The sequence below is a fragment of the Aquarana catesbeiana genome, linkage group LG09 (genome assembly GCF_042186555.1).
Source record: "Aquarana catesbeiana isolate 2022-GZ linkage group LG09, ASM4218655v1, whole genome shotgun sequence".
In the NCBI taxonomy this organism is placed as follows: domain Eukaryota; kingdom Metazoa; phylum Chordata; class Amphibia; order Anura; family Ranidae; genus Aquarana; species Aquarana catesbeiana.
In genome coordinates, this window is record NC_133332.1 from 291369700 (window position 1) to 291395616 (window position 25917).

The following is a 25917-nucleotide window of genomic DNA, read 5'->3' on the forward strand; positions in this document are numbered from 1 at the left end:
ACTATCCAAATGAATGGGCGGCACAATTGCACCTCACAGGAGTGCGTGCCGCATCCCATTGTGAACCAGCCCTCATGCAGCTGCACCCTGTGATATAAGAGGAGAAATGTTAACTCTATGGCAGGCCCAATCTTCTATCACAGAGTTAGCAACAGCGCTTCTACCTCACACTTCCGGGTGTGTCAGATAGTATGTCCCACAATGGGCGCCATGATTCCTATATCATTAAGCCAGTGGTCGGGGGATGCGCTATAGACGCACAGGGAAGTGTCAGGTAACGGTGGTGCCAATAGCTCTTCAAATGAATGGAAAATGTACTCGCTGTCCGCTGGAGAGGTAAATATCCACCCTCTTGGGCTAGGTTGACACTTGCTTTATGGGGCCATTTTCGGGCAATATTGCCCAACAAATGCAACCCATTCAACTGAATGAGGCCATACCGCAACAGCGTGCAATTCTCTCAGTTGCAGCGAGGCAGAAAATGAAGGAATTAGTGTGCTCTACATTTATTATTTTACTGTAAGGGGTGCTATTTAGGTAGGCATATAGAAAATGGAACATTTTTCCCTCATGCGCCAGTCTTTGGTAATGCCCGGTCCTCACAGCTGCTCCCCTTTGCGGGTGGCAGATGGGGGAGTGTGCACATGCCATGACCACAATGCTTTAAATTGCGGCAATAATGATCCTCTCTCGTGTTCAGCAGGCAATACTGCCTACCAAACAAAACCTACTCAACTGCATGGGGCCACGCCACTATTGCCCGGCAACTGCATGCGATTCACGCAGTCTCAGTGTGGTGCTACGGGTTCTTAGGGGTTAAAACATAACAATGAGGCGAAATAGAGCTTTCCCACTGCATGTCAAATGCCCTCTGAAAAGCAATCCACCGCTGTTCACTCTTCGGAGGGCGACATGTGTATAAAGGAACATTTATATTACAGGGTGCAGCAAAAAGCATTATTATAGAGAAGCAAAAGGGTTTTAAGTGGTTAGTGAGAGTGTTTTCTTTACACCATGGACAGAAAAGGTGGATATGTCTGCAGGTAATGTGAAGAAAAATATAATGAAATAATATCTATAAATTGCTTTATTGTGAATTCTTTGGGTTTCCAGCAGCACAGCCTGTGATAACCCCACTGAGGTGCCTGAGCCCCCCTTCTAATATTCTCCTCAGCTGCAGACACGTCACGCGCCTGTATCTGAGCCCAAAACACACGCTCGCCTCTTCAATTGATCTTTCTTCCAATTGCGGGACCTCAGGCAGCTAGCTCCAACCAATCAAAACCGGCGCCTCCTGTTACCAGCCAATAGAATCCGGCCAAAGCATGCGTGACAGCCAATCCGCGCGCGCCTTCCATGACATGCGTCACCTCTGCGCTGATTTCTGCGTAGAGCCTGTATTCCGAAAGATGAACAGTTGGCGGCAATTACGCAGATTGCGTAAGCGAAAGGCTTTCCGTATGCTGAGAGTGCGGGCGCCGTGCCGGTGGTAACGCTAATAGCGTAAGTCAGGTGAGGGGAGCTGTGTGTGCGGACGGCGGAGCGGAGACAAGGGACAGGTAAGTGACGGCGACTATCACCTCACTGTGCTAATGAGAGTGTGTGATAGGAGGAGGTAGGTAGGTACACCCCATATACATGGCTGGTCTCCGGTATAATCACCCGGGGGGCTCTCTGTGTGTGCCCAGTGCTGGGGGGCCATAGACCAGGGAGGTGACTAGTCCATACATACTCCATGTGTCCGTGCACTGACCGCATACTCCATGTGTCCGTGCACTGACCGCATACTCCATGTGTCCGTGCGCTGACCGCATACTCCGTGTGTCCGTGCGCTGACCGCATACTCCGTGTGTCCGTGCGCTGACCGCATACTCCGTGTGTCCGTGCGCTGACCGCATACTCCGTGTGTCCGTGCGCTGACCGCATACTCCGTGCGCTGACCGCATACTCCGTGTGTCCGTGCGCTGACCGCATACTCCGTGCGCTGACCGCATACTCCGTGCGCTGACCGCATACTCCGTGTGTCCGTGCGCTGACCGCATACTCCGTGCGCTGACCGCATACTCCGTGCGCTGACCGCATACTCCGTGTGTCCGTGCGCTGACCGCATACTCCGTGCGCTGACCGCATACTCCGTGTGTCCGTGCGCTGACCGCATACTCCGTGCGCTGACCGCATACTCCGTGTGTCCGTGCGCTGACCGCATACTCCGTGCGCTGACCGCATACTCCGTGTGTCCGTGCGCTGACCGCATACTCCGTGCGCTGACCGCATACTCCGTGCGCTGACCGCATACTCCGTGTGTCCGTGCGCTGACCGCATACTCCGTGCGCTGACCGCATACTCCGTGTGTCCGTGCGCTGACCGCATACTCCGTGCGCTGACCGCATACTCCGTGTGTCCGTGCGCTGACCGCATACTCCGTGTGTCCGTGCGCTGACCGCATACTCTGTGTACTGACCGCATACTCTGTGTACTGACCGCATACTCCATATGTCTGTGTACTGACCGCATACTCCATATGTCTGTGTACTGACCGCATACTCCGTGTGTCCGTGCGCTGACCGCATACTCCGTGTGTCCGTGCGCTGACCGCATACTCTGTGCGCTGACCGCATACTCTGTGCGCTGACCGCATACTCCATATGTCTGTGTACTGACCGCATACTCCATGCAGTCTCCACACTACACAATATATACAGTACAATCTGCAACAACCACAAAGTTCTCTCCTGCACTGGAGGAAAGAAGACACTTGGGGACCCGGTAATATGTGCTGCAAACTCAGTTCTTAGGTATCTCTCAGCGTGATGACTTCATCAGCAGACAGAACCCCACCGTATGCGTGTCGTCGTCTTATGGGACGTCATCAGAGGTCCCTCTGAGTGTCCTCTCTCAGCCGATATATTTGTGGCTGTTTTCTTATTGCGCTAAGAGTTTTTTACCGATGCAAGTATTTTTAATCTTCTCTTTATTTTAAAATAAAGTGCCCAGTGAGCACCATGTCAGTCTATTTGTGTTCTGTATTTCTATGCCTATTATGAGGATGTCCTGCTGAAACTGTGGTCTGAGTGGGGAAAGGAGAGAGAGAGAGAGAGAGAGAGCACACTGCCATTTTAACCCTTTATGGGGAACAAGCCTGAGAGAACTTCATAGTTCACATGGGGAGATGTCTATAGACTTTTATGTTCGAACACTAATTTAAAGTGATTGTAACAGGATTGAAAAGAAAAAAACAAATGCAAAACCTGTTACTTACCATGCTATGTGTAATAGTTTGCACAGAGCAACCCCGATCCTCCACTTCTGGGGTTCCCCGCTGGCGCTCCTGCCTCCTCCTCCCTGCCGAGTGCCCCCATAGTAAGCTGCCTGGTCCTGAAGTCCCGCCCCCGCTCTTTCCTCACAGGCTGTGATTAAGAGCATATCGAGATTGGGGTTAGGCAAGTCAATATGGGGGGGGGGCTGGGGAGCTGCACACAGGTTTTTTTTTTTTCTCTTTAAGGGGTTGTAAATCCTTGTGTTTTTTCACCCTAATGCATCCTATGCATTAAGGTGAAAAAACTTCTGGCAGTGACCAGCCCCCCGTTTTACGTACCTGAGCCCTAGAACTTGACCCACGGAGACGCGCTGTCTATCTGCCCAGGGTTCTCGGCTCTTGATTGGATAGATTGATAGCAGCGCAGCCATTGGCTCCCGCTGCTGTCAATCAAATCCAATGAGCTGGGGGGCGGGGCCGAGTCCTGCATTCGGCCTCTATGGACGCTGAATGCAGGACTTGGGAGTGCGCCCGCAATGTAACCCCCCTGAGAGAGCGCTTCTCCGAGGGGTTATCAGATGTGGGGAGGAGCTGCGAGAGCCGCCGGGGGACCCCAGAAGACTAGGTTCAGGGACATTCTGTGCAAAACGAGCTGCACAGTGGAGATAAGTATGATGTGTTTGTTATTTAAAAAAAACGAACCTTTAGGCCTCTTTCACACGGGGCAGATCAGTCATGATCCGCCCCGTGAACATCCGCTTGCTCAGCGGGGATCGCTCCGCCGATCCCCGCTGAGCAGGAAGATGACAGGTGCATCGCTGCACACTGTGCAGCGACGGACCTGTCAGAGCGCCGCTCTCCCCTATGGGGGGATCGGATGATGACGGTCCGTAGTGTCCGTCGTCATCCGATCCGATCCGAAAACGGAGGGAAAAGTAGGTTTTTCCTCCGTTACACTTTTCGGATCGGAGCGGGGTCGGATGTCAGCGGACATGTCACCGCTGACATCCGACGCTCCATAGGGATGAATGTATGTCCGTTTTTCATCCGAAAACGGAAGGATGAAAAACGGACATACGGATCCCCCGTGTGAAAGAGGCCTTAGTGTCACTTTAAAGCAGAGAATGCATTAAAGTGGTTGTAAGGGCAGAAGGTTTTTTTTCTCTTTTTTTTTTTTTTTTTTTTTTAAACCTTTCTGCATTAGGGTTAAAAAAAAAAACCCTTTGGCATGTAACCCCCTCCCCTCTGAGCCCTGAGCTCTATCTCGATCCAGCGATGTGCACGAGAGCAGAGGCGTTCTCGGCTGTCTCTCTCTTCATTGGCTTCTGCTGCTGTCCATCACAGCCAGTGAGGGGGGCGGAGCTGAACCACACTCTGAGTCATTGGACATACAGGGGTAGATTTACTAAAACTGATGCATGTAGAATCTGTGCATAGTAGCCAATCGGCTTCTAATTTCAGCTTGTTCATTAAAACCTGGAAACCGATTGGTTTCTATTCAGTAGTGAGTCTAATTTTGCACTCTCCAGCTTTAGTAAGTAAACCCCACAGAGTCTCGGAAGCAAACAATCAGCTTGCTTTGGTGGGCACACACTGTCGGTGTATATGATTTGTGAATTACCCTCATTGGTGATTTATATATGCACATTTGATTTCATGCAGGAGAGAACTTTGTGGTTATTGCAGATTGCACTGTATATGTTTAGTGTGTGAGCTTTATTTGTTAGCTAAATTTTAGATGTGCACATAATGTGATAGTGCAGCTAAAGCCACACCAATCATTTTTAAAATTTTTTATTTAACTGACAGCTCCGTTTTGGAGCTGCTGTACTAATAATCTGATGTTAGTACAGCGATCTCCCCTGCTGTATGTATGCATGTCTGACAGAAGTCGGCCTGGCTGCCATATACACGGGCCGAATGTTGGCCGGTTTTTATGGAACCGGCCGATGTTGCCAGACAATTGGCCTGTGTGTACTAGGCTTTACTCTGTGTACATACACTGACAGCATAATCCATGTGTCCATGCACTGACACCATGGGGGTTATTTAGTAAAGGCAAATCCACTTTGCACTGCAAGTGCAAATTACAAGTGCAAAGTGCACTTGAAATTGCACTGAAAGTGCACTTGGAAGTGCAGTCGCTGTAGATCCGAGGGAGACATGCAAGGAAAATAAAAAACAGCATTTTAGCTTGCACATGATTGGATAACAAAATCAGCAGAGCTTCCCCTCATTTCAGATCTACCCCTCAGATTTACAGCGACTGCACTTCCAAGTGCACTTTCAGTGCAATTTCAAGTGCACTTTGCACTTGTAGTGCAAAGTGGATTTGCCTTTCGTAAATAACCCCCCCATGTGTACTATGTTCTATATACATTACAGCAGTGCATAGTATACTTTGGCTGTGTACTCCTTCGGCTATTTACACAGTGAGCGATAGGAGATGTCACTGACTCTATTATGTGATATGATGGGAATTCAATCACTAAGGTCTCATATCAGTTATAACAAGTTCATGCTGTTTCAAAGGTCATTTCAATCCTTTTAAATCCTCAGCTTTCATTAAAATAATCCCAGTTGGTTCTGACATTGAGGTCCTTGTTCAGTCACTTCCTGTTATAGAGTGACAACACTCTGTCCCTGTCTCCCAGCTGTACTCCTGCATTGTCAGCCTGTCACAAGTGCTTATGTTGGGGAGCACAGGTACATGGAATTGGCCGAATTTAACTGCATCTAACAACAAAGAAAAACAACAAAAAAATGGGTTTTTTTTAGGTGCCACTTGTACACAGACTACATACCATTAACCATTTGTGTAAAACTTTGATTTTCACCCAAAATTTTGATTTACGTTAAGTGCTTTAAAAATAGTGTACACAATATGGAACGTAGCTTTCAACACTTAAAAGTGGTAGTTGACCCCGTCAGTGCAAGTGTACCGACAGGTAAGCCTACAATCAAGCTTACCTGTAGGTACAATGTATATTTCCTAAACGATGCACATTTCCTTTAGGTTATATTCGCGTTGACTGAAGACATCACTTGCGTGTGTTGTGATGCTCTGCATTCATGGCCAAACAGTATGCTTTGGAACGCAGAGCACCGTGCCGTGACCATGGCTCCCGCATGCATGACATCATTGCAGCCTGGCCATTCAAATGACTGGAGCCCATGAACCCAGAAGGAAGAACGGGTGAAGATGGAAGCCTATGAAGTTGTGATGGCACCCTGCTGGAGGGCTTCCTTTCTAAGGTAAGCTTGTCATAATGTGCTAGTATACGGTGCTTACTGACACGTTATGGCAATACCTAAAGGGGGCCCGGATTTTCTTTTTCCCAAGGTTTCTGCATTGCATATTACAACATTATGATATACTTACTTGAGAATGAAGCCCTCCAGCACCACAATGTCACCTCTGAGGCGGCTGACATCTTCCCCCGGTCTTCCTTCCAGGTTCGTGTCCTCCGTGTACCTGAGTGGCTGGGGGCGCAACTACGTAACTCCCACGCATGTGTGCGGGAGCCGCCATTTTTGGTGCAGGCTCTGAGGGTCCAGCACTGTAAGCCGGGCCGGACTTCAGAGTGCATACGCCGGTGATGTCATTGGCTGTATGCACTCTTAATATCACCTAAACTGTGTAAGTTTAGGAGATATTCACAGTACCTACAGGTAAGTAGAGTTTATTACCACTTTAATCACCACTGGGTTTTGTTTTTTTTTTTTTTTCTTTTCTCTAAATTAACAAAAAAAAAAGACTGAAAATTTTGAAAAATAAACCCAGCATTTTTCTTCGTTTCTGTTTATAAACTTTTGCAAATAATCGTTCTTTATAAATTTAGGCCAAAATGTACAACGCTACATTCTTTGGTGAAACGTGAGGTGTGTTCTGGGGAGGACGTTACGTGATGACTACCTGGATCTAGCGTGATCCCACCCGGCCTATGGTCAAATGACCTCTAGTTAAAGATTATCTTTCCTTTTCAATCTGCAACGTTGTCATTTTTTGTAAAGCAATATGGCAAAATGGAGGTGTTCTGTACACAGATGGTATACAGAACACCCCCAGATATATAATTTCCTGCTTGTGTGATTGACTCACTGATTCTCCCAGAAGTCTGCATTAAGATATAAATCAGATTTTGGGAATCCCCCTGCAAGAAAAATATACATTTCAATGAGATACTCCCAAAGGGAAATCGCGTCTAAAGGGATGCAGACCTTACAACTTTTCTTATAACCCTGCAAGTGTAACATCTGATTGCTAATTATAAAGTCACTCCCATACAGATTTAATTAGCACATGTACACAGAGAAACAAACTGCTACTTCTTAGAATAACAAAGTATGAATCTGCAGCAGTCCTTGCAATGTACATAGATTACCCAGAGGGGAATGTTTTTATTTTTTACTTATTTTTATGGTCTTGCTCCAGCAGCGATATGTAACCTCTCTAGCACAATCAACTATCAATTGTTTTCCTTCCTTTCCTTTATTTATTTATTTTTTCTTTCACCACATTGGGCAAAAGTCCCCTATTTAATACATATTTTTGGTGGCCAGTTCTCTTTATTGATACCCCAGAAGTATCACCTTCCCTCCAGGGAAGCTAATGGAGCACAGACGGTGCTCCATTAGCTTCTTCCCCAGACAGTATGACAGCAGGGTCCTGAAGTGGCGTTTTACCCGCCGCTTCTGGGTCATTAGCAGGAAGATCAAGGGGCCATTTATTCCTCGCTGTATATCAGCCCTTTAGGCGAGTTTTAAGTCTGTGATTCCTCCTTTTGGTGTGCACATCTGCATAGACAAACTCTACATATTGTTAAGGCTTTACAGTTTTCCTGATGAAACAAGTGACAAACCTGTGAAATGCATTGAAGATTTTCACGCCCTCACCCCAGGGTATATATGTGTATATGTGTGTATATATATATATAGATATATGTATATATCTATATATATATATATATATATATATATATAGATATATATATAGATATATCTATATCTCTTATATATATATATATATATATATATATATATATATATATATATATATATATATATATATATATATATATATATATATATATATATATAGAGATAGAGATAGAGATATATCTATATATATATATATAGATATATAGATATATATATCTATATATATAGATATATCTATATATATAGATATATATATATATAGATTTTCGTAAGAAATGACAAAAATATCTGAGGAATATCTTTTTAAACTAATATGTACTTGTACTCTGGTGTAGCATATGGGTAACGTCTGTGGTTGATCACTTGTATACTATGTACAAAGTACTAAGATGTCTAAACTGTTGATACCTATGCTCTATCTATATTGTGTAAACTATTTGTATAAGTGTTTTTGACTTGAAATTTTGTGTGAAAATAAAAATGATCTTCTATACAGATGTATAACAACATGTAATGTCTGTGTAAAACTAGCTTCTGAAATGTACTTTTTTTTTTTTTTTTTTTTTTTTTTTTTTTTTTCTTTGCAGGTCTATGTTGGGAACCATACACCTTCATTCACAGGTGAGCGTTTTGTCACCCGACTCCTGATCTCCAAAAAACACTCAGGTTGAAGACTCCTCATGTCTGAGCGTTGTGTCGCTTGTCACATGATGCTTAAAAGTACGGGAGTCTTTTTGGGCCAGAATTGTGTGTCTTTTGCTACACAGACTTGAGCTGGTCCCCCTTTAGAGCAGTTTTTCATTTTTACACATACAGTATGGTACAATCTGCAGTTTTGGTTATAAAATGATTTAAAACCCCCCAGAACCACTTTTGCGGGGCCAGAAGTTCAGCAGCAGCAGAAAGAGGACCTGTTGTCATTCCTGCACAGAAGGTTTCTACAGGATCCAGCTGCCTGACAGACGTGGGACACCCTTCATTACAGGTAAGTGATGTGACTGCAGCTATAGCAGCTGAACCTCAGCTTTTACCCTTGCCTACTACACCCACAGTTGGCTTTTGATATACTTTAACATACCAAAAGGGAGACTAAGAGAAGTTCATTGTTAAAGATCACATCCACTATATGTTTAGACTCCAGCCACCACCTTGAAGTGACTGCGTGTGACTCATTAATGCCAGGTCTCACTGACATTAGTCACCCCGCTGTCTCTGGGTTTAAAGGAAACTCTATTTTTAGAGATTTCTCCCTGGTAAGTTTGTTTTGGTTAGTTGTTCTCAGCAACACTTATACCATAGTAGAGATGTCCTGTCTTTTGTTTTTTATGCCCATACAGTATCTCACAAAAGTGAGTATACCCCTCACATTTTTATAAATATTTTATTATATCTTTTCATGTGACAACACTGAAGTAATGACACTTTGCTACAATATAAAGTAGTGAGTGTACAGCTTGTATAACAGTGTACATTTGCTGCCCCCTTAAAATAACTCAACACACAGCCATTAATGTCTAAACCGCTAGCAACAAAAATGAGTACACCACTAGGTGAAAATGTCCAAATTGGGCCCAAAATGTCAATATTTTGTGTGGCCACCATTATCTTCCAGCACTGCCTTAACCCTCTTGGGCATGGAGTTCACCAGAGCTTCACAGATTGCCACTGAAATCCTCTTCCACTCCTCCATGATGACATCACAGAGCTGGTGGATGTTAGAGGCCTTGCGCTCCTCCACCTTCTGTTTGAGGATGCCCCACAGATGCTCAATAGGGTTTAGTCTAGCGACATGCTTGGCCAGTCCATCACCTTTACCCTCAGCTTCTTTAGCAAGGCAGTGATCATCTTGGATGTGTGTTTGGGGTTGTTATCATGTTGGAATACTGCCCTGCGGCCCAGTCTCCGAAGGGAGGGGATCATGCTCTGCTTCAGTATGTCAAAGTACATGTTGGCATTCATGGTTTCCTCAATGAACTGTAGCTCCCCAGTGCCGGTGTTCTGACGAGAAGTGTCCTCCTATCGGATAGTGTCCGCCCCGTACTGCGCAGGCGCGGAGCTTGCGCAGTACGGAGGACAAGGAGACGCCGAAAGTCTCCGAAGTTGACCAGCTGACCATCAGCTGTACACGGCGATTGGGCACTTAATAGTGAACGCTTTGTAACAGGGCCCCTCGCGGGCTCGCTTCCCTCACCACGCTTCGGGCACGGCCTCGCTGTGCTCGGCATCTTTTTATTATAACTCTATGTCCACTTGGATAGTGGGGCATGAACCTGGACTCAGGGCAGAATAAGTGCGCAGGCACCGTGTACAGCTGACGATCAGCTGTTGAACTTCGGAGGCTTTCGGCGTCTTGTTTGTCCTCCGTACTGCGCCTGCGCAGTACAGGGCGGATTCTAGCCGATGGGGGACAGTATTCGACAAGACACCGGCAGTACTCATGCAGCCCCAGACCATAACACTCCCACCACCATGCTTGACTGTAGGCAAGACACACTTGTCTTTGTACTCCTCACCTAGTTGCCACCACACACGCTTGACACCATCTGAAACAAATAAGTTTATCTTGGTCTCATCAGACCACAGGACGTGGTTCCAGTAATCCATGTCCCTAGTCTACTTGTCTTCAGCAAACTGTTTGTGGGCTTTCTTGTGCATCATCTTTAGAAGAGGCTTCCTTCTGGGACGACAGCCATGCAGACCAATTTGATGCAGTGTGCGGCGTGTAGTCTGAGCACTGACAGGCTGATCCCCCACCCCTTCAACCTCTGCAGCAATGCTGGCAGCACTCATACGTCTATTTCCCAAATATAAAACAAAAGGGGAGCTGCTCTAACTAAATTGGTCCAATGAGGTAATATTCCATATCCTCACAATGTAAGCGGATGGTATACCACAACAAGTGAAATTGTGATTAAAAAATGAATAAATAAACCCTAAATATAGATACAAAATGACAATATACCAGTGAATACAACCTTCAGTGAAAAAGGACAATAATATCTCAATAATGTGATGACAATATAAATAAGATAAATGTTAACACCTAAATTATGTTGAAAAAAATTAAACTGTGTAAAAAAACTAAACAACCGATGTGACTAAACAATCTAAAAGTCCATATGTTGTAATAGTGAACATAAATAATCAATCATAAATTGCAAAATAGGATGAAAAATATTGTAAACAAAGTCCACGCAAAGTGACTTGTGACTTTTCTAAAGTGATGAAAACAGGACATCCCAAAAAATGTGACAGATAGAAAATGCCACCACCACAGTAAACACTGCCGCTTACCGGAACACGGTGGTCCCTTATTACAGGGGACCACACTGAACAGATGGCTATTACCCCAGCCCGGGATCTCTGTGTCACACAATGAACTCCTCGGCCTCAGTAGCGATGGTCCAGGTGTAAGTCAAATCGGGCCCGGTAATAAGGTCCCCGTAAAACAACAAAGGCTCACATAGTGTAAAACCTTTCACATTTATTAAAATAATAATGACGAATGGACACTTACAATTAAGCTGATAAGACAAACGTTAAAAAGATCGAGCCGGCCGGCCTTGAATAAAGCCCGTAGCTTCCAGGACTAAGCGTATTGTGGTGACGTCAGTGCGTCTCTCCTCCTCCCTACGCGTTTCGTCATACAACAGGACATCGTCACGGAGCACAGGTGACTAGTCTCTGGGTGCTTAATATATATTGCAAGGGTTTTCAACAAACGTTCTTGCAGATTCCTACCTGTTTCTGCTCTGAAGTAAAAGCTGTTTGTTTATGTCAATGTGCAGAGTGAATCTGAATAGGAGTGACTTTTTCATTATTAATCAGTTGATGCACAAACAGTGTTCTAATGAGAAAGCTTGCAGGGTCTGCCTCCCTTTGGAAGCAATTAACCCTTAATCTGAATATGCAGGAAATTACATATCTGGGGAAGTTCTGTACACCGTATACAGAATGCCTCCAGGTTGCCATATTGCATTTTACAGAACTGCAGATTGAAAAGAAAAGGTATTTTTTAATAACATTCAATTATAATATGGCTTGTGTAGCAATTGTGTGTGTTTGCTATATTATTTTGTTTTTTTATTTGCTATTTTTTTTCCTATGAAAGTTGAGTTACCATTTAAGGGAGGCATGATTGATTAAAGCCATGCTAAACTAGCTTAAAGATTGGTTATGCCTGTGGCTGGTAGTTGCTGTCTAGGGTAGCCAGTGTCCACTAGGGTTCCTTCAGAGTTTGCTGGGGGTTCCTCCAACTGCAGCTGATTGACCTCCCATCTGGTGGTGCCTGCATAGCTTTAGGATCCAACACCACTCGACAGAGCCAGCAACATGGCACTTGAGATCTATTTTATTTTATTTGGGATTCCCCAATAAATTGGTTTTCCAAAAAGTGAAATGATTTTGATGGTTCTTCTATAGTAAAAATTTAGAGAAGGGCTGGCCTAGAGTACACAATGCTAAGTGAAGTCTGTATTGGAAATTGAGAGTCCCTCCTACCTGCTGATTAAAAGTGTCGCCTAGCCAGGCCATGCATGTGCTGTAGAATCCTTATTTATTTCTAAGGGAAGACTATTCACTATTAGCTCTTATGTGGCTCCCAGCAGGCGACACAGTGAAGATCTATGAGAAGGGGGAACAGTTAACTGTAGGATGTTTGGGGGTTGCTGGGGTTGTTTAAAGGATTGCTGTAATAAAAGGACAGGTAGTCTTTAATGGACCAACCAGCACGTAACACTTGCAGCACTATTGATGGTGATGACACTGCGGCATGGACATGTAGGACTGTTCCCTCGGAGTGCTGTGTCACTGTCAGAAAGTCCTACTGTGCCACATAATGACATATATCTCCTGAATCATCTGTCATCAGATCCCTCTGCAAGGCTCACTATCGTGAAACCAAATCTTCTCCCTGCCAGATCATTTGACGTGAGGTTGCGTTGGCTTTACTGGAATATGTCCCTGTTCTATGATTAATGTGGGTTGTGCCATTTACTCAGGGTGAGAGTAGCCATAATAACAGATAATTTAATGTGCGAGAGGTGCTGCTTAACTGCTTTGGAGGAAATAAAATTGATAAAAAGTTTTAAGTTTAAATAGTATTGAAAAGTGGGGCATGGCTTCTCGAGTATCCCAGGACCTACTAAACTAGAGGCACTAGGATTTGCTGATGCCAACCTTGCTTCCTCAAAGTGGTTCTAAAGTCACAAGGATTTTACCTGTTTTAATGCATTACTTGTATTAAAGTAAAAAAAAAAAAAAAAAAAAAAAAAAAAAGCAAACATTCTGCTATGGAGGCAGATACAGAAGAAGATGAGCAGAGGGTGCTGGCAGGGAACCCCAAAAGAAGAGGCACTTTATTTTCCTGATCGGACCCTCCAGCCTCTTCTGTGGAGCGGCGGATGTCAGCGAACACCCACTGCCGTCCAACCTGATCCTGTCTGCCAAAAAAAAAAAAATATATATATAGCTCCTATTCCCTACCTGTCCGGCGGATCAGATGGAAACGGACAGGCTCCCTGTTCCCGTCTGTTTGCCCCATAGAGGAGAGCGGGACACCGATCTGTCATCTGCCTGCTCAGCGGGGTACAAGTGGATTCCGCTTAGCAGAGGCGCCCGTCTGAAAGGGGCCTTATAGCCAGACACGGCCAGTATTTTCAGAGTGTGGTTATTAATGGGAGCCTCAGTGTTTCTCAGGTCTTGGGAGCATATTTCTCATTACCTCCTATATTGATATCGGATACATCACCCACCTAAACAGGAAATCTTTTTATCTATTAACCCGTCCAATTCACTTTTAAACCTTTTGATAAATAAAAAAGGATTTATGCAGCTTTCATATTGTCATATATTAGGCCATATTTTTAGTTGTGTCTACTCAGTCCAGCCTTCCCTTCAGTCTTGCACAGTGGTACAGGCTCCATTCCTGTACTGAAATCACTTCTCTGATTTCACTGAACTTCTGATAGTGTGCATTAAAAGTTGCAGCAAGTCAGATACAGCCTGCTTTTATTTCATGCATACTTTTAGCTTATGGTAACATGCATTAGAAGCTGCATGAAATCAGATCCCAAGAGCTCAGCTTTATTTTCTGGATGGAGGAAATATTCCACCAGCATCATCTGCCTCTTTCCTCCCCAGCCTTACTGTCCTTTGTCTGCCCTTCTCTTTCATTGTATTTCAGTTCTTTCAATCATGGATGCTCTGCATCACACATGAGCCATACACCCTGTGCTCAAATACAGCCTGTCTATGAATGCCCACTCCTCCACACTGATATACACCTATGCATTTTGATGTTTGTATAAATCCTCCCAAGCACCGGCCCATTACTTGAATCAGGGCTGAGTGGAGTACTGAGGCAGAGTGCTGCAATGTTTTCAGGTAGCTATGTACAGCACTTTGGCCCCTCCCACAAGCCTCAATCTGCCTGCATTGCTTGGAGAAACGGAGACCCAGTGATGACATCACTGTGTCTAAAATAGGGTATGTAATAAAATGGAAGTGTTCAATCCAGAAAGGAAATGATGGGAATTCTCTCTTGTTGGTGAAAGGTCAGAACCTGGTAAGGTGGTTATTGTTCTCTGTGACATCCTGCCCTGGTAAAAGATGTTTCCCTCCATTTTAAACTTTAAACTGTCACAGGAACTGATATGAAATCTCCCCCATTTGTGTAAAAAAAAAAAACCCAACAGGGCCACAGAAAGCCGTTTAAACCCGACAAGCATATTTTCTGTTCCCAAACCTCTTCAGAAGTAAAAAAAAAAAAGTTTTTTTCTGGAGTTGAGCTACAACAACTCTTCTGGGAAGGCTGTCCACAAGGTTTAGGAGTGTGTCTATAGGAATGTTTGAACATTCTTCCAGAAGCGCATTTGTGAAGTCAAGCACTGATGTTGGACGAGAAGGTCTGGCACGCAGTCTCTAATTCATCCCAAAGGTGTTCTTTTGAATTAAGGCAGGCCAGTCAAGTTCCTCCATCCCAAACTTGCTCAACCATGTCTTTATGGATCTTGCTTTTTGCACTGGCCCAAATCATTTGGTGGAGGGGAGATTATGGTGTGGGATTGTTTTTCAGGGGTTGGACTTGGCCCCTTAGTTCCAGTGAAGGGAACTCTTAAGGCGTCAGAATACCAAGACATTTGGACAATTTCATGCTCCCAACTTTGTGGGAAGAGTTTGGGGACAGTGCCTTCCTGTTCCAACATGACTTCGCATCAGTGCACAAATCAAGGTCCATAAAGACATGAATAAGCGAGTTTGAGTTGGAGGAACTTGACTGGCCTGCACAGACTCTTGACCTTAACCCGATAGAACACCTTTGGGATGAATTAGAGCAGAGACTGCGAGCCAGGCCTTCTCGTCCAACATCAGTGCCTGACTTCGCAAATGCACTTCTGGAAGAATAGTCAAACATTCCCATAGACACACTCCTAAACCTTGTTGACAGCCTTCCCAGAGGAGTTGAATCTGTTATAGCTGCAAAGTGTGGGCCAACTCAATATTGAACCCTACGGACCAGGACTGGGATGCCATTAAAGTTCACGTGTGTAAAGGCAGGTGTCCCAATACTTTTGACACTATAGTGTGTTTTTATCGTCTTTGTTGGTGGCACTTGGGAACTCATTTAGAAAACCCTGTGTTGAAGTGATTGTAAACAATCACCTTGTAAAACAACCCATTCAGTTTATTATAGAAATGAAAGGCAAAACATTTGTGTAGAGAATATAGGTGATCCTATTTATAAGTGATCACATTCCCTCTGTTCTCAGCTGCATAAGAGCGGGGGGCGGGGGGAAACAACAGAACACTAATCCTCCAAGTGAATGCTTGTGCTGGGGTTGTCAGGACAAGTTTGATTTTTGGAGGAAGAACTGACCACTGTGTACTCTCATGCCTAGTGTGGTCTAGGCACTTATCAGGAATATGAAATGTTGGGTTTACATACTCTTTAAGCTCACAAAATTAAATTCACTGCAGATACTACTAAAGAGGGTGTGATTACTTTACAAACTGTTACACCCTGTGCTAAATTTCTTGAAGACCTGTCCTGAAATAGTCCCAAAATATGGAAAATAACAGAGATATGTGGGGGGGGATTGAAGCATGTGATTAAAGCCAGAGGCTCAAATAGGCTTCAAAAAGGGTGGGCTCAGGGGGCAGAGCACAGCGCCCTGAGCCCACCCAGTTGTGGGAGAATAGCAAATTAATATTCACTATTCTCATGCTGATTCTCCTCCCAGCCAATCAAGAAGCGGGTCCTGAGACCCGTTTCCTGATTGGCTGATAGAAGAAACATTCCTTTTGGCCTGGGAAGAGGAGGGACAAGACAGAGGACCGACCCGCCAGCCACCACTGCTTCTTTCCTCTTCTCTCTATTATTAAATATAGTCGCTCCGCTCCTCCCTCACTGCTGCTCATGTTGTGTTTCTGGTTCCTGAGCTCTTGAAGCGTACCTGCCCCCCCCCCCCCCCTCCCCAGGGGCCCCCGAGAGAACTCAGAGCTCCCTCTCTCCGCAGACTCCCCTGAGCCCCGCATTGCAGACATCTCTGATGGGGAAGATGACAGGAGCCCCCCTTGCTCCATCGACATCCGCACCAGGAATTCCCCCCCCAACGACCCCCCGGATCAGACAACCCCCCCCCCCGGATTGGACGGAGACCCACCTGGCCTGCAGTTTGTTGACCTGATTTGTTATGTACTGCAGTTAAACAATACATCTTGGCCACCCCAGCCTGTTATTGGTCAGTGAAGGAGCAGCAGCAAACCTTGCAAGGCTTGAGTTCCTTTTGGGCCTATCAAGGACAGGCCAAGTATGCACAGTATGGCATGGCCACAATATTTTCAATCAATGGGCCATGTTGTAATAACAGAAGGCAAAACTTTTTTTTATTTTGTATTCAGATAGTGCTCAGGGTTTAGAATTTATTTTTTTTGTGGTCCGTCTCTGCTTCACCCTTTCTAATTGTCCTGATCATCAATGTTGCCAGAAATGAAAGTGAGAGTAAATGCAAAATTTTGAGTTGCCACCAGAACAGGAATAGAGGGGAAATCTCCCAATGGGGACACTTAGTTCTATGACAGCGGTCTATATGGTGATTTCCCTTACTTTGGAAAGATGTTCTCTCACTTCCTGGTGAGTCTACAGGGCAGGAAGTGAAGGGAAATCTCCCTAATAGGGACACAAGTGGTTTAAATAAGACTGCTCTAATCCCCCACTCTATCCAAAATGAAAGAGATTTTGGCTTTAGGTATACATAAGTTTAAAAAAGTCCATCTAGTTCAACCAATATACTTTAAAGAGGAATTTCACCCCACCCCCTTATTTATTTTCCCCCTTTTACGTTCGGCTGAGTTAAGAAAAAAACATACCCAGCGTTCCAGTGGTGTTTTGTAGGGTCCTGCAACACAATCATTTTCTCTAAAGTCTTTCAGGGGGCACGTTGTCTCTTCTGAACTCTTATAGCCAGCCCCCTGAAGACGCGCATGTGCTGCAGCACATCATCAGGGACTGGCTGTGCAAGAACCAGGAAGAGACACCCAACTCCCTGATGATGCACTGTAGAGTCCCTCCTGGGATATATGACTAGGAGGCTGTGGGAAATCAAAACCCCATTCTCACCAAGGATAGTAAGTGCAGGGTGGTTTCCTCCAAAAGGGTATTTAAAAAAATGAATTACAAATACAAACTATTCAATTTTTAGAGAGGAGTGGAATGACAGAGAGTTGGTGGGGAAGGTGAACGACTTCTTTAAGTGTTTCTAGCTGTCATGCTTGGACCACAGTGAGCATAGAAGTGTAAGTGAAAATTCAGCAGATTTGACTAGAGTGCAGATTTTGTTTTCAGACTCAGGATATCACTTGTCTTTGACATGGTGTACAATGTAAATGTATGGTTGGTCACAAGGCAGCTCAGGGCAGGGCCACACTCGCTCCCTGTAATCCTTCAAAAACTTTGATGTTTTATGAGGCCAACTGAAACACTTCTTATTTTCTGCTGTCTGGATCCATGAATAGCATCCAGTTATTGAGTAAACGGCTCTGAGGAAATAATCTGTACTGAGACCTTTCCACAGACAACAGCTGTGCTTACGTAGAGCTCTGGGTAAGTCCATAGAATATTGAAAAAATTCCCAAAGGGATATGTACCTGAGAACAGGGTGACACCGTAGGTACTTTTGTAATAGTGTGCCAACGTCCTTATATCAATTGCATGAAATATAAAAACTAAGAAAATGGACTTTGAAGGCACACGAGTAACTTAACTATAAAAAGTAAAAATATTTTTATTTAGTTTAAATTACAGAGATAAATGAAGGAATACTATAAATGTTACATTGATTATATGAAAATGCTCTGTATTCCATTTTTCACCCTACATACAATTTAAACCTCCTCTTATTGTACATATGACTTATAATCGAACATTCACAAAGTATGTGGGGGATAGATTCCCAAACCAATATTGCGATTAAATGAGTGTCAGATGAGGAGTTGTGGGTTCAATTGCAGGTCCGGGTGGGTATTTCTCTTAATTGCTCGTCTGCGTGACGCTTCCTCGGGAGCTTAAGGAGTTCTGCTGAATATACATAGAAAATACATCAATGAGTACATATGTATGCATTGATTTGTGAATGTTTGATTATAAGTCATATGTACAATAAGAGGAGGTTTAAATTGTATGTAGGGTGAAAAATGGAATACAGAGCATTTTCATATAATCAATGTAACATTTATAGTATTCCTTCATTTATCTCTGTAATTTAAACTAAATAAAACTATTTTTACTTTTTATAGTTAAGTTACTCGTGTGCCTTCAAAGTCCATTTTCTTAGTTTTTATATTTCATGCAATTGATATAAGGACGTTGGCACACTATTACAAAAGTTTTTATACTTCAAGTCCATAGAATAGCTGCATATATTATATGTATGATGAACCATGTGAAGGAAACCCAGAGAAATATAGAGGATGCCATTGCTGACCTTCTCTTTTATAAATGCTACTTCCCTGGCTGTCATGCTGATACTTTGGCTTCAGCACTTTCTGTGTCACATGTTTATTCACTTTCCTTTGCTGTTTGGTTCGTACGGGACTGTGATCCTGAAGTTCTAAGGCCAGATGCAACCAGACAGTTAGACAGACAGCTTTTGATTAAAAAAAATAAAAAAGATCCAAAGGTTTAAAATAGATCTGTTGCACCCAATAGTGCTTGAAATGTAGATCCTTTTTTGTAAGGGTAGGTAAATTTATGCAAGCTTGGCTGGCAGCCAAGCCTGTCTGTTTTGTCCTGGGTTAGCAGATATCCAGGGAGAGCTGGATGACTCACAGGTAGCATCACTGAGACCCCCCCCCCCTATTTCTAGAATGTACTAGAACCTTCTGGAAAGGGGGAGGGGAGGTAAAGTGGAGCTACCTGGAGTATTCTGAGGGCCCTGACATCCCCAACTTGGATTGGCAGGGGGCAGGCCTCCTCAAATACTCGGGGTCAGCCCAGCTAGGGAGGAGTTGTTGGGTGAAAGCTAGAGATAGTGTTAGGCTGTCATGGCCCTTGACGGGGTGACCTTGGGCCTAGGCTCGTGTGTGGACGGGGCCTTCCTAAAACCACGGAGGTGTCCTGGCCAGGAGCCACTGGGAGCAAAGAGAACAGCTCTGCTAGGCAAGTCCCTAGGAGGAACACGGAACAGCTGTGAGGACTGGGGTGGGTGCAGTCAGTCAGGAGGACTGTGGTGCCACAGGCAGTGGAAAGAGGCAGTTGCAGCCAGGAGATGGTACTGGGATCAGTAGCCACATGTGGGACAGCTAGCACTAGAACTACCATATTTTGCTACACCATAGAGGCCCGCTGTACCTGCCTGCAAACAGCATTTGCTTTGGGCCTGCCTAAGCCAGTGTCGGGCCTCAACAACCGTGCTAGCTGTTCCTGGGAGTGATAGTCATCAATCAAGTGTATTTGCTGGAGGTGAAGTGAATAGGTTGTATATACTGGTGATGTATAGAGTTTTCAGTCCCTAATTTCCTATATTCAATCAAGTGGACATCCCATATGTACCCTATCTCCATCCAAGTTATGTCTCCTAAATAAAAAAACACAAAAAAACAAAGTACAAGGACTGATTCTTCAGTAAAGTGTCTGGAAATTCATGTGCCTGGCTGTGCAGGATGGGAGATGGGCAACATTCACCAACCAGCAGCCTCTACGGGGTTACCGCTACATACCTAAGGACTTTTTTTTTTTTTTTTTGCTTAGAACCCCTATCAGAGAGCACGAAGAAGTCTTAAAGAGAAAGTGAGGGGAAATCCCCGGTGCTACAGGAACAGATTTCCCTGTTGGAAGTTTTCTCCTCAGGCCTGGCATAGATGGTAAAGCGCTGCTGTTTTTAGCGGTGCTTTGCTGTCGTTTGAAAGGGGGTCTTAAACCCTAGGGCGCTTTGAAGGCGCTACAACGCTAAAAATAGAGCCTGCAAAGCGCCCTGAAAGAGCTGCTGTGGTGTCTCGGCTTTCACACTGGAGCGGTGCGCTTGCAGGACGTTAAAAAAAACTCCTGCATGCAGCATCTTTGGAGCGGTGAAGGAGCGGTGTATATACCGCTCCTGCCCATTGAAATCAATGGGGCAGCATGGCTATACCGGCGGTAAAGCACCGCTTTGCGGGCGGTTTTAACCCTTTTTCAGCCACTAGCGGGGATTAAAACCGCCCCCCTAGCGGCCGAATAGCGCAGCTAAAACGACGGTAAAGCGGCGCTAAAAATAGCACAGTTTTACCGCCGGCGCCCGGTCCGCCCCAGTGTGAAAGGGGCCTTAAGGCAAACTTGTTGATTTGCCCTGCATGGAAATATTACAGGTTCTCTTTATTGTGTAAATTCACTTTTTCATCTCAAAAATAAAAATTAAAAAGATATGTTAGTGCTGCATTCTTTTATTTAGATGTGGCTTATTACCAGCATGTCCAGTGCTTTATATTTTAAAGCAGAGTTCCACCCATTTAAAAGTCAGCAGCTACAAAGAGTGTAGCTTCTGACTTTTAATAAACAGACACTCGCCTGTCCCATGGTCCAGTGATGCGGCTGCCCGAAGCCTCGCTTCTCTCCCTCTCCTCTCTGCGGCACTGGCATTGCAAATGTGGGGCCCCCCCGCTTTGGCTTTATGAATGGCTGGGCAATCTTCTGGGACCTTTGACGTGTTCCAGAAGATTGCAGGGAGGGGGGAGATGCGCCAGGGGAGGAAGTGGGAGCTGGGTACCTGTGAAAACTAGGTACCTGCTCCCCCCCCAAAAAAAAAAAAGTGAAATGCCAAATGTCAGGGGGTCATGAGTACTTAAAGTTGTAGTTCCATTTTTGGGTGGAACACCACATTAAGGCTTAATGTACATGGGACATTTTACAACCTCCCCTGAACGATCTACCTTGACAGATAGTAAACGTTTAAAAACAGTTTTGCTGCGTTTGCGTTTAGAAGTGTTTTAAAAAATAGTAAAAAATGAAAAACTCCTGTAAACGAAACGCGGCTAAACACTAGTTACCGCATTTACACGCATTTAGCAGCTGTTACAGGCATTTTGGCATTTCAAATGCTTCTGAACCTCGGTCCTGAATGCATTTTTTTTGCTTTCCAAAAAATGTTTCTAAACTCAGCTGCCTAGAAATGATTATAAAGGACCCTGTGTACATGTACTGATAAGATAACATAGAGGAGAGTTCAGGAGCAGCTGAAAAAATGCCCAACTGCTCCTAAATGTCAGTTTACCAGCAGCAGTGTATGTGAAGCCTAAGTGACATAATCTGTTTCCTCAAATGTTCTTCATTATCATAAAAAGGCGGTTAATTTAGAAAATCATGTTCGTCAGCATGCAGTGCATCCTTTTATGGTAGAAATATCATGTTTTGCCATTGATATCTTAGAAATTGCTTGTCTCCTGTTGGTCATTTCATTCTTTTGTGCCACAAAAAAACGTTGACGCTAGCTTGGAGCATGCATCCAGCCGAGGAATTCAGATCACCTAACCTGCGTGCTTGTGGCCAGTGCAATGTTTTAATCTAGCCATAGATGGGTCTCAGTTCAGCAAGGGACTGGCTGGATTTCCATCCATCTATGGTCAGGCTGGTTGTACAGAAGTCAGCCCCTCGACCGTCTTCTGTATAAGCAGGCTGTTGGAAAATGTTTGCTTTATCACTGCCACAAGCAATAGCTGGCAGTGCTGATGAGTGTATTCTGACAGCGGGGACGTTTTTGGCAGAATACAATAGGTCCACTGGAGGAACTCCACCTTTGTGTGCTAGTGGGGAATCAATTCATTTTATTTCATTCAGCCTACTGGTTGAATGAAAAACAATGAATCATGTATAATCTGCCTTAGCTAGTTATACATACTTAGATTTAAAATCTACACATGTATGGCTTAATAACTCAACTCCATGATAAACAATGTAAATAAAATAATCTTCTCTGACAGCTATTGTAATCAAACAGCCGCTGCTCCAGTGACTGTCACATTACCCAAACAGTAACTGCATCTGATTGGATGTAGTCAGTGTTTGGCCGAGAATCTGCCATCTGGCTCCTTTTGATTTTCTGTTTTAAAGAGGTAGATATGTAATCAACTGGCTGACAGGTAGGGTATTTATGACAGAAGAGGCCCTATTGGTCTCTCCTGCTATAAATGCATACTTTTGCCTGTCAGCTGTCATGTTCACTGAGCCACGCATGTGCAGCTCAGCGAACATTTATGCCCTCGATCCATGCTACAGTGATGTGACTCCCATGCGGGAGTGGTGTCATCACGGCCTGGCCTATCAAGTGACCGAAGGCACGGGACCCGGAAGGAAAACTGGGCAAAGATGGAAGCACCGGGTGCCCACTAGATCGGTCCCAGCGCTGGACTGGAGGATACAATGTGACAGGTAAGTCTGCCATAATGTACTAATATGCTGTGCAAACTAGTACATTATGGCATAAAAGGCCTTAAAAGGAAAACATAATTGCTGACTTTACTTCCTCTTTAAGATGTGTGTGGCAAGCATAAATGGATAATGAAGTATATAAACTCTGAAGTAAAATGAACGTGACCGCCAGGTAACTATCAGCTCCTAAAGAAGTTGACACTAGCAGGATCTGTGTTTCTGACATTACAGATTTTCTGTGTGCTCCACTGTGCATACCATGCAGATGTGACCCAATTGGGATGATTCCTGCAGACAATTTTGTTCTGTACACGTGTGTTTGCAAGTCACACCTATGACAACCAGTGAAATCTGAGAAAAACCTTGAAAAGGGAAGTAAATTTAACTTAATTGTTCCCTTTGTCAGTGACATACAGTGTGGCCTAATCCTAGCTGAGATCAGCACAAATCATACTTTCTACTGAAAACTGAGGAAGGTTCCAGAGATTGTAGATAGCTCAGAGAGGAGGACCTTTGTCCTATTACATGTACATGTAGGTGGCTTCAGAAGACCTCTATGAGTCTTTGCTCCACTAAGCTTTGTTTTGGCTTTGTTTGATTAATGAGCGCTCTAGTACAAGGTCTGCTGATAATGTGAAGGCTTGGGTCCTCTCCTGAGCATTTTGACTTTCTCACCAAGGACGGACACATAAACTAAAATAAGTCAGCCCACCCCACCCTGTGTAATTCACTAAAGCTCAGCTTAATCCTAGTCAAGCCCATGCTTTGCTTCCTTGTTTAGCTGCTGGCCAAATTAAATTCTAAAAGTCACTGAGATACACTGACATGTATCTTCCCACATACTAGGTAGCTTTTTAGTCTATTTTGTTGAGATGTTTTATAATATCAGACAGCTGATAGTTGTAAAATCTAAACATATGACAAATCCAATTTGTCTTCAAGTGTATGTAGAGCCAAAACTATTAAAGTAGAAGCAAGGCAAACTTTTTATTTTATTTTTATTTTGGATGATGGAGTAAGAGAGGGTTAAACCCTATCATTTTTTTTTCCATTGGGGAGATTTCCCTCTACTTCCTGTCCTGTAGGCAAAACAGGAACTGAGAGAAAATCCCTCCAAAGTGAGGAAATCCTTGGTTGTCACCAGAACTAGTGGCCCCATTGAAGCATTTTTCCTCTGTTACTGTTCTAGTGACAACCCAAAATTTAGGATTTTCTTTCACTTTCGGTGGTAACGGTAAACCGCATAAATGGAAAGGGTGATTCACCCTAACATGGGTACAGACCACAATAAAATTGACAGATGTTCTAATCCCTCTCCACTCTGTCCAAAAGTAAAGCAAAAAAAGTTTTGCCTTTTAGTTATACTTTAATAACTAAAACAAGATGGGTGAGGGTTAAAACCCCTTTTGTATTACTTTTGTTGTCTGTGTACCATTGGGAAGATGTACCTTTCTGCACTAGAGATGCAACCAACCGGAAATTAGAAGAAATCTAGAGGGAGGGAAACACCTCCTTAGACAGACAACAAAAGTTTGGTCCGATTAATGGTGAGACACCCAATGCAATTGGCACCATATCCCAAAAAGAGTAAATCAAATAAAGGAGAGCAAGGGATTGTAACGGTGCAAATGAGTCCAAAGAGAAAATTTATATAAATTGTTTAATAATTTTTAATAAATTCAAGGTTAAAAGCACAAAAACAGATTTTCGCAGTGTTTCACAGTTATGGTGGTCACAACAAGCAGGTTAACTTGGAAAAGTAACGTCGCACATTAACCCGACATGCTTTGCTGAAATGCTTCTTTAGGGGATGTGCGAACTGAAACACGAATATCAAGAAGAACTATACATACATGGAATCAAAGAAAAAATGAATAAACAACAATATAACACATGTTTTGTAAGCAAATGTATTATAAGGAGAACACAGTATACGCTGGACACTACAAACATGATGTTTACCGCGCGGCAACGTCCACCCAGGGTCAACCACTGCCTGAACCTGCAACTAGCACAATCTCCCAGGGGAAAGGACCTTGGTGCAGTCACAGAGGACAGAAGGATCAAACTAAAGAAATGATGCAGATTAGGGGATAAGGATTTGTAGAGAAAAATGTTGCCGCGGGGTAAGCATCATGTTTGTAGTGTCCAGCTTATACTGTGTTCTCCTTATAATATATTTGCTTACAAACGTGTTATATTGTTGTTTATTCATTTTTTCTTTGATTCCATGTATGTATAGTTCTTCTTGATATTCGTGTTTCAGTTCGCACATCCCCTGAAGAAGCATTTCAGCGAAACATGTCGGGTTAATGTGCGACATTACTTTTCCAAGTTAACCTGCTTGTTGTGAAACCTGTGAAACGCTGCGAACATCTGTTTTTGTGCTTTTAGCCTTGAATTTATTATAAATTCTAAAACAATTTATATAATTTTCTCTTTGGACTCATTTGCACCGTTAAAATGCCTTGCTTTGGAATCGATTGGTGGTGCGACTGCTTCTCACACTTCAGCCCCTGTATACGTGACTGAAGATGCATTTTCCTCTGCCCTGCAATGCTTAGAAGGAAGATTAGTAGCTTTTATTGCATCCTCCATCCAAGGTGATAGGAAGCGTGCTAGATCCCTCTCTCCCACTCCAGACCCTTTATCTAGGGAACAATGGGGACAAGATGAGGTGTTACCCTCAGATGATCGAGAGGAAAAACAAGCCGATTATTCCTCTGCTGAGGAAACAACAGCTGATGAATCGGCTTTACAATCTGAGGTACAAACCCTTACAGAAATGGTTCTTTCCACCTTCATGCTACCCCTAACAGAGTTA

The 25917-nt window shown here is 44.0% G+C and overlaps 1 protein-coding gene across 2 annotated transcripts in view; it reads left to right on the forward strand.

The window, feature by feature from the left end:
- Positions 1-1344: 1344 nt before the first annotated feature.
- Positions 1345-25917, forward strand: part of EEIG1 (estrogen-induced osteoclastogenesis regulator 1) — a 131171-nt gene continuing 106598 nt past the window's right edge. The window contains exons 1-2 of one of the 2 annotated variants that reach the window (XM_073600411.1): positions 1345-1559; positions 8785-8818. The gene's annotated coding sequence lies outside the window, so the exon portion shown is untranslated. Of the gene's footprint in view, positions 1560-8784; positions 8819-8882; positions 9183-25917 lie in introns of those variants that run through there. The other variant, XM_073600412.1, reaches the window with a different exon arrangement.